Source organism: Chiloscyllium plagiosum, chromosome 7 (genome assembly GCF_004010195.1).
Source record: "Chiloscyllium plagiosum isolate BGI_BamShark_2017 chromosome 7, ASM401019v2, whole genome shotgun sequence".
NCBI lineage: Eukaryota > Metazoa > Chordata > Chondrichthyes > Orectolobiformes > Hemiscylliidae > Chiloscyllium > Chiloscyllium plagiosum.
In genome coordinates, this window is record NC_057716.1 from 83,965,047 (window position 1) to 83,979,077 (window position 14,031).

Here is a 14,031-nt window from a genome sequence, read left to right on the forward strand (position 1 = left end):
CTGATGTGTGAGTGCCGAACCAGAGGACACAGCTTAAAAAGACCATTTAGGACAGAGATGAGGAGAAACTTCTTTACCCAGAGAGTGGTGGCTGTGTGGAATGCTCTGCCCCAGAGGGCAGTGGAGGCCATTCATTTAAGAAGGAGTTGGATAGAGCTCTCAAAGATAGTGGAATCAAGGGTTATGGAGATAAGGCAGGAACAGGATACTGATTATGAATGATCAGCCATGATTATATTGAATGGCGGTGCAGGCTCGAAGGGCTGAATGGCCTACTCCTGCACCTATTGTCTATTGTCTATTGTCTATTGTCTATTGACTGCATTTTTTGCTAGAGAGCTTTGATGCCATGCTCTGTCAATGGTGTGGCAGTTATGATATCAAGGGCTGTCACTCTCATCTCACCTCTGGAGTTCATCTCTTTTGTCCATGTTTGAGCCAAGGCTGTAATGAGATCAGGAGTTGGTGGAACTCAAACTGGGCATCAGTGAGCAGGTTATTGCTGAGCAGGTGTTGATTGAGAGCAATGTGGATGACAGTTTACTGATGATCAAAAGTAGACTGGTGGGGTGATATATGGGCTGTGTTGGATTTGTCCTGCTATTTGTGTATGGATATAACTGGGACATTTTCCACATTGGAATTGATATGATAGTGTTATAGCTATATAGAAATAATTTTGTGATGAGTGTAGCAAGTTCTGGAGCTCAGATCTTTGGTACTATCATAATGTTGTATGAGCCCTCAACTTTAGCAGTATCTAATGCCAACAGCTATTATTTGATGTCAAGTGGAGTGAATCAAATTAGCTGAAGAGTAGCCACTGGATGGGCCATCCAGACAGCACTTCTGGCTGAATATTGTCACCAATGCTTTAGCCTTAATATTTTGGACTGATGTGTTGGGCTCTCCCATCATTAAGGAAAGGATATTTATCGAGTGTTTTTTTCCAGTGAATTGTTTAATTGCACACCATTACTAATGTGGCATGATTGCAGTGCTTAGAACTGACCTATTGGTTGTGGGATTGCATAGCTCTATCTATCACCTGTTGCTTATGCTGCTTGGCATGCAAGTAGTCCTGTTTGCAATTTCACCACTTGATTTTTGTTATTCCTAATGCTTCTCCTGAGATGCCCTCCTGTCATCTTTATTGAGTCAGTGTTGATCCCTAGCTTAATAGGTTATAGGTAATACCAGATTATAAGATTGCATATTGTATTGGAGTATGATTCTGCTACCACTGAAGGCCCACCGTCCTTCTTGAGCTGTTGATCTGTTCCATTCCGTTTATCATAGTGCTAATGCCACACACGATATCAGTATTTTCAAAGGGAAGATTTGTCTTTGTCCCTGCATAGGTCTGTCTGACAGTCACTCTCATTAGTACAGTCATGGACAGATTCATCTAAGGTAGGTGGATTAGTGAGAATGAGATCAAGTATGCATTGTTGGTTCCCTCACTGTCTAAGACATACCCAATCTCACAGCTCCATCTTTTAGAATTCAATCAGCTTGTTCCATGATTGAGCTTCTTTTGGTGGTGGACATTGAAGTCATCCACCCAGAGTACATTTTGTACCCTTGACACTCTCAGTGCTTCCTACAAGTTTTGCTCAATGTAAGATAAGTAATAATTCATCAACCACGTGATGCACAGTATGTGTCAATCAACATTAGATTTTCTTGCCCATGTTTGACCTAATGCCATGAGACTTCATACATCCAGAATCAGTATTGAGGATTCCTGGAGCAAGTCTGTCCTGACTGTATAATTCTGTGACACTACCTCTGCTAGTGGAACAGGACATACCCAGGAATGGTGATTGTATTTTCTGAGACACTCTCTATAAGATATGATTGTATGAGTATAATTATGTCAGGCTCTTATTTGATTCACCTAGGAGACTGCTCTCCCACTTTTGGTACTAGTTCCTAGGTGTTGGTAAAGAGGACCTTGCAAGATCACCATTGTCATTTCTGGTACTTTGGTCAATACTGGTGGTCCATTCAGTTCCATCCTTTTTTTTAGACTTTCTAGTGGTTGATACAACTGTGAAACTTGGTATTTCAGATAACAGTTTAAGAATCACTGGTTTCTGGATATCCACCAGGTAAGAACAGCAATCTTTGTGAAACAGACTTTTCATTTTTAATGTTTTATTCCATGGTGTGTTTGAAATTGAGAATTCCAGGGCATTACCTGGGTTTCTGATTATTAATACAGTGACAACACCATCATCATTACCATTACCTTCCTCTCTTCCATGAGCTAATATAAGCTACACTGCACCAGATAAACGCCTTAATAGAAGCAAAAATCACTGCAACTCAATTTGGACCATCAGACAATAGGCATCAAAAGGTATTCCATCCAGCTGTCACCTGTTGATGTGACTCTGGTGATAGACATAAGCTTCAAGTAGAATCTTATGTCATCATAAACATAATTGAGAATCCTCAAACATTGTGTCCACTTCCTGGTCCATCCTTGCAAAACTGTGCAGTATTTATCTGCTAATTTCATCAAACACATTGTTGTTCTCTGCATAATACTCAACCATTAACTGGTTTGGTTCTCTGGAGAATATGAGGAGAACAGCATCACAAACAAAAACATCATAAAGAGCTTTACCCATCAACTCCCCTCAGTATCAGGCCCCTCAGAACAATTTATCCCACTATTGGCATTCATTGTTCAGCCTTCTCTTCCTATCCCTTGCATACAGTTTTCTGGAGATCTTTCCACACATGGTACATAAGGTTGGTACATAAGTTGGCAGGATTGTAATCTTCATAAAAATAATCTTCAACATTAGCACCTTACTCTCTTATTTCTTACCAACTGCAGCCACAATGCATCTCCCCTTGAAGAGCTGAAAGTTGCCTCTAAGTACAGTCAATGACACCTGCTTTCTTTGTAACCCTAACAGTGTCCCAGCCAATAGATTTTGCTGCTGCTTCTCCATTTCAGTACCATGAAAAGCAAGTGGTATGTATGTGATCACTGCCAATGTGTGTGCACAGTGCACTCAGCAACGCCCACGTACCCACTTTTCAGAACAAAATTAAATTTCTTGGCCAAGGGCTTTAAAGTAGATCAGCAACTTGCTACTAAGTAATTGCAATGAACAGAGAAACTTCTGCTCGCTCCAGTGTTAATTTACCCAGTCAAAGAAGCAGCTTGACCCTGATTGTTATGCCATAATCCTTTTTCCAGCTATTTCAAAAGATCCTACCGTTATCAGTATTTTATTTCAATACAAAGTCTTGTCCCTGGTGTGGGGGAGTCCAGAACTAGAGGACACAGCTTCAGAGTGAGAGGGCAAATTTATCATGCAGATGGTGGTGCATGTATGGAATGAGCTGCCAGAGGAAGTATTGGAGGCTGCTACAATTGCAATATTTAAAAGGCACCAGGATGGGTATATGAATAGGAAGGGTTTGGAGGACTATGGGTCGGGTGCTGGCAAATGGAACTAGATTAGATTGGGATATCTGATCAGCATGGTCGAGTTGGACCGAAGGGTCTGTTTCCGTGTTGTATATCTCTATGACTCTATGACTCTATTAAAGTCTTTCCAGTTCATTTTTTCAAATTTTCATTATTTTTTCTCAGCTTAGATCTTATTTTACAAACATTTTTGACACAATGCATTTAATTATCTTTTTATCTGCAAATATTACACAATTAACAAAATTCAATTTTTAAGTTGATTAATTATTCTAGAAACATTCATCTAGGTTTGCCTGCCACAAAATGAAGGGATTACTTGACACAAAATTATTTTATAGGCACAGATGTGGCAAATCCAAATTGGATACTACTTTACAGCAGATTTTTTTCCACAACAATCTGCTTTGAAATTAAAATTAATTAGCCTTATCATACAGTATTCATGATATTTTTTACTAACAAAATACTGGCGGTATCATTTACTTTGTTATTAATAATGTAGTCCAAGGGTTAACTTAGATAAAATTCTAGTTGACCAACAACCTGATAATAATTCCACATTTGAAGGTAGTTTCCATTACAGCACAAATCACTACAATGTTCACTTGATGCTTAATTTAGTTGCTTCATTCTAAAACATGTTCTTTAATGGTGAATAAAGAACCTTGTTTTTAATTGACAAATTTTATTTCAAAAAATGAAATATGGTGATCAATATTATTATATTTGGGCCTTTGGCAAGATTCATTTTCACTATCTTTCAAATAAGATCAATTTATAGCATAACGGTATGGTTATGCCAACAAAGCACAGTTTCATTTGCACGTAATCAGGTTTCAATTCAAAATAATAGCCAAGCTATGAAGAGCAGTGACCCAGCAGAAGTCCTCCAACTCTGTGTCTTTTCAATGTACACATTGAACAAGCAGAAATAGCAACCGTTTGTTTAATACATCATTACCAATCAAAGCAAATTTGAAGAGACAGGTTTATTTCTCAAGATTTTTGATCCCACTGTTCACCAATTTCTTTCTCTGTTTCATTCTAATGACAGCACTATTTCTAAAACTGATCAGAAGAAGAATGACTCACAGCTGTGCCTTGTTTTTCTTAATCAATAGCAATAAATTAATATCTGTTAAATAGAGGCATAGAATCATAGAGATCTGAAGCACAGATGATCTATACATGCTCTTATAAAAAATCAAAATATTATATCATTCATAGGCTATACACTAAAGCAAAAAACAATTAAAGAAGATTTTCTCATGTGTTAAACTAAAAGAATAATTAGCAGTACACATGTTTGGTTTGATGTAGCAGTTTAGGTCCCTTTCAAGTCTTTCCCCTTTCACCTTAAATCAATGCCCTTTAGTTCTGTACTCCCCCACTGTGGGGAAAAGATTTTGTCTATTCACCCTATGGTAAAAACAATGACTGCAGATGCTGGAAACCAGATTCTGGATTAGTGGTGCTGGAAAAGCACAGCAGTTCAGGCAGCATCCGATCCATGGCCCTCAGATTTTATAAACTTCTGTAAGATCACTCCTCAGCCTCTGACGCTCCAGGGAAAATAGCCTCAGTCTATTCAGAATCTGCCTATAGCTCAAACCCTCCAAACCTGGCAATATCCTTGTAAATCTTTTCTGAGCCCTTTCAAGTTTCACAACATCCTTCCAATAGCAGGGAGACCAGAATTGCACACAATTATTGTAATAGTGACCTAGTGGTAAATAAAAACCAAAAAAACTGGGGACGTTGTAAATCAAGAACAAAAACAGAAATTGCTGGAAAAGCTCAGTATATCTGGCAGCATCTGTGAAGAGAAACCAGAGTAAACAATTTGGGTCCAGTGAGGAAGAATCATCAGATCTGAAATGTTAACTCTGATTTCTCTGCACGGATGCTGCCAGAGCAGCTGAGCTTTTCCAGCAATTTCTGGTTTAGTTCCATTAAATGGTGTTGGTTCAAGCTTGTTCTTGACTTGGAAATATATTGCTATTTCTTCACTGATGCTAGGTCAAACTCCTGGAATTCCTTCCCTGAGGGCATTGTGAGTCAGCACACAGTAAGTGGATTGTAACAGATCAAGAAGGAAGCTCCTCACCAAGGAAAATGCAATCAATGTTGGCCAGCCAGTGATGCGAACATCCCACGAGTTAATAAATGTTTAAAATTTGAATTCATGTATCCAAAACATTTGCCTGGGACACGAGAGTTCTCACCTCGCAATGTTGCAACAATGCCACCATCTGCTAAACTAATTTTGCAGTTGTGCAGTTGAGTTTCTAAAGGATTAATTGTGAAACTTAGCAATTGCTTTCATACCCTGTTTCTATTTCTCCTTTTCAAAATTTCCTGATCTGCCTCAATATCGAAGATGGTCTTTTGTGTGTTAGTTCGCAAAAAATATTATGTTTTGAATTCATATCTGGAAGTTCCATCATTTAAGCTGTCGAAAAGCTGCCTCCTCCCTCATCAGTGTGAAATAATGATTTGCAAAATGTTTGATTGATTGAATCATGTGCCATGCTTAGTGAAAGCATGCCTCCTCATAACTTTAAATATGGATGCTGTATTCATACAGATATTCCTGGAATGGCCTTTTAATTGAAATGGTCATTGATGAACTGCTAAGATGGCTGTGAAAAGTCAGATAACCTTTGTTTATTCGGACCATATTATCTGAAGCTTTTGGAATATTCTAATTGAATCCCCCTGAATGGGATCTTCTCCTGAATTGGGCAGGCAAAGACAAATGCCATCTGTAAGATTTATATCCACTATTGTTAATGATTCACCTAAAAACTTACAGCAGAAAAAAAACTCTCCAATTGCTCATCTCCAAAACCAATGCTTTCACAAAAGAGTGCTGAATAGACTAGTTATCTACAAAATGAATGTGAAAGACCACAATGTATAACCTATCGTGTATGAATTGTCATTTATCTTTAAGACATCCTGGCGGGACAATGGTCATTGATCATGTGTTTGAAATTGGCTCCTAATGCAGAAATTCTTAATTATCCCAAAAACGAGGAAAAGGAATAACTACACAAGAAACCTGAAAATTCAATAGATTCTACAGATTAGAGTGTTGTATTTGTCTTTTAAGAACTGAGAGACTGTAAGATCTTTGAATATCTGCCAGCCTAATTCCAAAACTTGAAGTCCAGCTGTAACAAAATTTGCCCGCCTGTTGCAATCGCTTAACTTGCTGACCTGCTGAATATTCTTCTTGCTGAAGCTATTCAGCAAAAATCTAACATCTGACTTTAGCCGTTTTAGTTAATTTATAATTGACCTGTAATGCCACATCTCTGGAGCAGATGGGTCTTAAAGCTGGGCCTCCTAATTCAGATGCAGGTCCTCTACCACTGCATCACAACAGCCCTTAAAAGAACTGTAATTCAGGACTGGGCAAGAACACTCTGACCTGCTATGTCAAACCAAACTTGTGAATTGCTAATTATTCTTTTAGTTTAACACATGAGAAAATCTTCTGTAATTGTTTTTTGCTTTAGTGTATGGTGTATGAATGATATAATGTTTTGATTTTTTTTATAAGAGCATGTATAAATCATCTTCATTTTTAAACCATCAAAGTGGGGTTGCTGTTTCTTCAAATTGACAACACACTAAAGGGACCTTAGGAAAACACATAACTACCTTTCCCCTCCAAAAAAAAAGCTCATGGATTGTGAATAGTAGGTAAAGGAATTGGGGGTTCGGTTTATTTCTCCTCCACTGTCCATAATATAGAGCAGCATTTTGGATTGCTTACAATTATCTTACATTGAAACAGAAACAATCATTAAATGTCTCTTTCATTGTCCAGTCAACAAATATAAACAGTAAACAATAAAGAACCTAGCATGCAGCAATGAGATTGAACAAAAATGTGCTGCATGTGATTTCCAGTTCAGCATATTTAATATAGTCAAACATTGGGCAGAACTCCATAATTATTTAGAGCTATTCATTCTTATGTGACTATGTCCCATATTTCTAAACCCTGATTATAGAAAGAATAACTTATAAGTTATCACATTGCAGTAGTTTCAGTTGTGGCATAGTTGTAGCCCATTCACTCTGAGTCAGAAGTTTATGGGTTAAAGTCACATTCAAGAGGGTTACGCACAAAACTTCAGGCTGACAGCCCAATGCAGTAGTGAAGAAGTGGTTCACTGTCAGAGGTGATGGCTTTCTATCTTCTATTTTTACAAGCCGTGGAGTCAAAGGTTCTAGGGGACAGATAGGAAAGAGTTAAAACAAAAACCAGATCAGCTGTGATCTTATTGAAAGCTTGAAATGCCAAATGACCTATTCCTGCTCCTCAGTCCTGTGTTCTCATTACACCTTCTGTCAGATATATAAGCTACATGTAAAAACCCTATGACACAATTTCAAAGAAGAACAAGAAAGTTATCCCGAATGTCCTGACCAAGTTCTACTCCTCAATCAAAATGACAAGTGCTTGGTTACCTTGTCGTAATCACATTGTTTTTATATGAGTTGACTGTCATAAATTACCTACACCATAACTGCAAATACACACCACGAAGAAGGTACTTCAATAGCTGCAAACCACTTTTTGACCAATGAGGCCACTTAATCTGCTGTGTAATGTTGCTCAGTCAATCCTCTCGTTCCTGGGACATCACTGTTGGCATTCCTCAGGGTATTGCCCTGAGCCCAACCATCATCAGCTGCCAAATTCATGACCTTGCCTCCAATGTAAGGACAGAAATAGGGATGTTTGCTCATATGCAGCCAGACAACACTTGGGATTGGGCTGATAACTAGCAAGTTCACGCCATGCAAGCTTTTGGCGATGACCATTTCAAACAAGAAAGAATCCAAATATCCCCCTTGACATTCAATGGCATTACCACTTCTGATTCCCCCGCCCCCACCCCCAACAACATTCTATCAGTTTCCACTGATCAGAAATTGAACTAGACATGTCCCATTAATACAGTGTCTATATGAAAAGCTCATAGGCTGGGAGAATAATTCAACTCCGACACCTGTTTAAAAGACACAACTCAAGGGCGTCATGGAATATTTCCCATGTGCCCAGATGAATGCATCTCTGCAAAGAAGTTTAATGCTATCTAAGACACAACACCCTTGCTTAATTTGCATCTTATCCACCATCCTTAACATTCATTGTTTCTACAATCAATGATCGAGCAGCACTCAATATCATTATAATTTACACTGCAGCAACTCACCACAGTTCCTCCGACACCAAATTCGAAACCTGTGCCTTCTACCACCGAGATGAACAGGGGCAGTAGGTGAATGGCTGCATCACCACATCTAAGATCCTCACAAAATTACTCACCATGCTGATTTGCAACTATATTGTGCCTGCTTTACTGGAGCTGGGTCAAATTCCTGAAGTGTCCTTCTTAACAGCATTTTGGGTGCCTCCTATACACTGTGGACTGCAACAGTTCAAGAAGACAGCTCAGCATCAGCTTCTCAAGGACAATTATGGATTGGCCTAACCCACAACACCAACATCCTATGAACAAATAAATAACTGCAAGTCATTATTTTGCATACATGCCTCTGCTCCATCATCTGTGTAAAGTCATAAGCAAGTTCAGATATTCAAAAAATGCATTTAAAATTGATAGAATTGCTCATGAATAACCCACCTATTGAACTGTAAACAGTGTGACAGCTCTTCATGAATAAAAATCAATCTCTTCTTCCTAGCTGTTGACATACAAATGACAACACTGTGTTCAGAAGATTAAAAAGCTAAACCTTTACAATTTATTTGCCTGCTGAGCCTGAAATGATTGGCATCATGAGTAATGTTTAATTACATTTTAAAAATGCAATTGTTATGTATGCATTGATTCTGATACTTTACACTCAATTAAGACTTGCAATTTTTAGAAAACAATAACATAAGGCTGAATAGCCTGGGACTTTTTTCCCTGGAATATCAGAAGCTGAGGTTTATAAAACCACGATGAGCATGAATAGGGTGATTAACCAAGGTCTTTTTCCTCGGGTGGGAGAGTTCAAAACTGGAGACCATAGGGTTAAGGTGAGAGGTGAAAGATTTAAGAAGGACCTGAGGAGTAACTTTTTCATGCAGAGAGTGGTGCATGTAAGGAACAAGCTACCAAAGGAGACAGGTATAATTACTACATTTAAAAGGCATATATGTGGGTGTGTGACTAGGAAGGATTTTGAGACATATGGGCCAAATGGTGGCAAATGGAGCTAGTTCAGATTGGAATGAATCTAGGTCTGGTTGGTGCGGACGAGTTGACCAAAGGATCTGTTTCTATGCTGTATGAGTCCATGACTCTATGCCTCTGAAAGGATTCATAACATAAATAAATACCTGAATAAAACATTATTAACTACAGTTCATATGAACCATAGTACTGGTTACTGAAAATAAAATCAATCATTAAAGCAATTGGAATGATTTCTAATGAAAGCTTCAATGCAGCTTTTGTATTGAATTGAATTGAATTGAACTGAATTTATTGTCACGTGTACCGAGGCACAGAGAATAGCTTTGTCTTGCGCGAGCAATACAGGCACATCACAGAGCTCAGTAGCGTAGATAAGTAAATAATTAGATTAGATTACTTGCAGTGTGGAAACAGGCCCTTCGGCCCAACAAGTCCACATCGACCCGCCGAAGCGTATACCGCCCAGACCCACACTCCTACATTTACCCCTTCACCTAACACTACGGGCAATTTAGCATGGCCAATTCACCTAACCTACACATTTTTGAATTGTGGGAGGAAACCCACGCAGACACGGGGAGAATGTGCAAACTCCACACAGAGAGTCGCCTGAGGCGGGAGTTGAACCTGGGTCTCTGGCGCTGTGAGACAGCAGTGCTAACCACTGTGCCACCGTGCCGCCCACATAGGTAAACAGCGACAAAAACAAAAAAACACAAGTACAGGTGAATGTTAAGAGTTTGTCAGTCCATTCAGTATTCTAAGAAGAGTTGGGTAGAAACTGTTTAGAAACCGGCGGTGCATGTGTTAGGCTTCTGTACCTTCTTCCTGATGGTAGAGGTTGTAGAAAAATATTGCCAGGTGAGATGGATCTTTAAGAATGCTGATGGTCTTTCCTCGGGCGTGGTAGATGGATTCTATAGATGGGAGGTTGGCCTTTGTGGTTGTCATTGAGTCATAGAGACCGGGCCGAGTTCATCACTCTCTGTAACTGTCTCCGATCTTGAATGGTTCAGAATTGTATGCTGTGGTTCTGTTCGCCGAGCTGGGAATTTGTGTTGCAGACATTTCGTCCCCTGTCTAGGTGACATCCTCAGTGCTTGGGAGCCTCCTGTGAAGCGCTTCTGTGTTGTTTCCTCCAGCATTTATTCCTCCGGCCACTGCAGCTGGAACTGACAACCGGAAACGGCAGAGACAAACCATTATAAATGCCGGAGGAAACAACACAAAAGCGCTTCACAGGAGGCTCCCAAGCACTGAGGATGTTACCTAGACAGGGGGCGAAACGTCTGCAATACAAATTCCCAGCTCGGCGAACAGAACCACAACAACGAGCACCCGGGCTACAAATCTTCTCACAAACTTTGAACAGAATTGTATATCTTAGAGGGCAAATTATTGTACAATATGGTTTCTGATGTTCTGGACACCATTGTTCCTTCAAATAGAGATACAAAGATATGATCTAATGATCATGAGAAACTTGGCTGCACAGTGGGACTGGGAACTGAATATTTAAGGATATTTAATTTGCAGGAAGGACAGACATGAAGGAAATGAAAGTGGAGTTGCACAGAAACTAAAGGATGGGATCAGTACATTAGTAACAGAGAATCTCAGATTGAAAGAGCAACGTGTTGAATCTATTTGGGTGGAACTACAAAATAGTAAAGGGCAGCACACATTAGTTGGAGTCATTTATAGGCCACTGAATAGTAATGTACTGTGGGGATACTATTAATCAGGAGATAAGAGATGCATTTAGCATGGGTACCACAGTTATCATGGGTATAGACCAGGTAAACCAACTGAGTACTAAAGCTCTGGAAGATGTTTCCTGGTGTGTAATAGGGATGGTTTTTAAAGCAGCATGTTGAGGACCCACACAGTGAATATGTTATTTTAGAACATGTATTATGTACTTAGGAAGGCCTAATGACCAAACCTGTTGTAAAAGAATGTGTAGTGATGAGTGACCACAATATGGTAGAATGTTATATTACAATAGAATGTGAGATAGTTCATTCTGAAGCTAGGGTATTAAATTTAAATAGGGGAGCTTAAAAAGTTAAGAGTCACAAATTGGCCTGGTGACTGTACGAGAGTGGAAACATTATGTGAAAGAAGATACAGGATACCTGGGTTGTGACACAGAAGATTAGATTCCCTACAGTGTGGAAACAGGTCTTTCAGCCCAACTAATCCACACCGACCCTCCGAAGAGTAACACACCCAGACCCATTTCCCTCTGACTAATGCACCTAACACTATGGGCAATTTAGCATGACCAATTCACCTAATCTGCACGTTTTTGGATTAGTGGGAGGAAACCAGAGCACATGGAGGAAACCCACGCAGACACTGGGAGAATGTGCAAACTCCACGCAATTCTGAAATCAAACCTGGGACCCTGATGCTGTGAGGCAGCAGTGCTAACCACTAAACCAACGTGCCATGAAATAGCTATGAAGAGAACTTGTAAGATGTAACATTATATCCCTGATGGCTTATTCCACAGTTCAGACATGAGAATTTTGCAAAAAAAACCAGAGGCAACATTAAAAACTCAAATTAAGCACTAATATCTTTAATAGATTTGAAAAATAATATATCACTTGCAATCATTGAAGGTAGCAGGGTAGATTGACACAACATTGAAGGAACCATAAGGCATCCTCAAATTTATTAATGGGAGTTTATAGTACAAAAGCAAGAAAGTTATGATGAATCTGTAAAAAGTACTCATTGGTTCAGCCTTAACTAGACCATTACATCCAGACCTGGTCATTGCACTTTAACTTGTAAACATATTAGAGAGCTATCAGAGATTAAAAAAAACAATATTTTATATGGATTGGAGAAGCTGAATCAGTTCTTGTAGAAGAGAAGGTTGAGAAGAGACTTGACAGAGATGCAGACAGACAAAGAGAAACATTTCCATTTATGGGTCAAGAACCAAAGTATCAGCCACTTAAGGTGGTTGGCAAAGGAAGCAATGATGACATGAGGAATCACATTTTCATTGAGTAAGTGGTTAGAATCTGAAATGCGCTGCCTCAAGTGTGGTGAAGACAAATCCAATTATGGCCTTCAAAATTGAATTGAATAACTGTTTGCAGAAGACACATTTTAAGAGCCATGTGGAAAAGGCAGGGGAGTGTCAATAGGTGATCTGCTTTTAAGAGAGCAAGCATACACGCACTAAGCCAAACAACCTCCTTCTGTCCTATTATAATTCTGTGATTCCATGCACCTATTACCAATACTCATGTTACAATACATCCATTAAAATTTATCTGTGGTCGGGAGTACTTGTCATGAATTCTTACATATGAGTGCATGGTCAATTGAACATTTTAGCAGCTAACCAAGCTGCTTCAGCATCATAATACCTTCTGCACTGATCAATATATATATCTTCCTTCCCAAGGTGGGAAGGTCTTTGATTGTCTATGTCATATTGTCCTTTTAAAATCCACCTTAAGCTCCAATTAGATGTTTAAGTCTTTGGTCAAACCACAATATGAGAGATTTCCTTAACAAATTCCATGTTTACTTTTCTATCCATCACAGCTGTTGCACGTGCTTTCAAGATCTTTAGCAGTCCTCCTTGTCATATGCACACAGACTCACTTGCATACCCATACACATATTTCATCATTGTGCAGTAATTAAGCAATTCAAGCCTCTTAAAATTACTGACATTTTACTGACTATTGTCTGCTAGTTATTTTGTATTTCAAAAGGAGAATCCATTAATCAACATCATGTCTCTCAGTTTGCAAATCACTTAAGATCAATTTGACCAACTGAGTCAACATTCATAAAAATACATACATGCCTTTATATAATACAAAAACACATTAAAATAATTGCACAGAGGCCAGTATCCAGTCACCAAGCCACCCTTTATTTATATGTGCTCAGAACATGGACTATGACCAGCCAGCTCAGAGCCAGTCCCTAGAATGAGGAGAGTCTCTGAATCTCCTGGGTTTCATTTCTTCTTTTTTTTAAAGTGGTGAGTCTTTCATGCACACTAATCCAGCTCACTCAGTGCCAGCTCTCAGAGTGAACAGAACATTAAGCCATTATTTCCCCCCCCCCCACACTACCACCTAACTGCGGTTATCTGTCAGTCAGGGCTCCCTGATTGGCCCAGGTTAACAACCCCAATCTAGTCAACAATCAATACACATTTTCTTTATATTCCCAGATGTGATGCCTAGAGTTTTCCCTCCACGTAAAACTTCTCCACAGTTCTCATCTGACAACAAGTGAAACTTAGCTTGAAGAAATATTTGTTCATTGATTTTGATAAATTTAATGACATTTTATGACTAT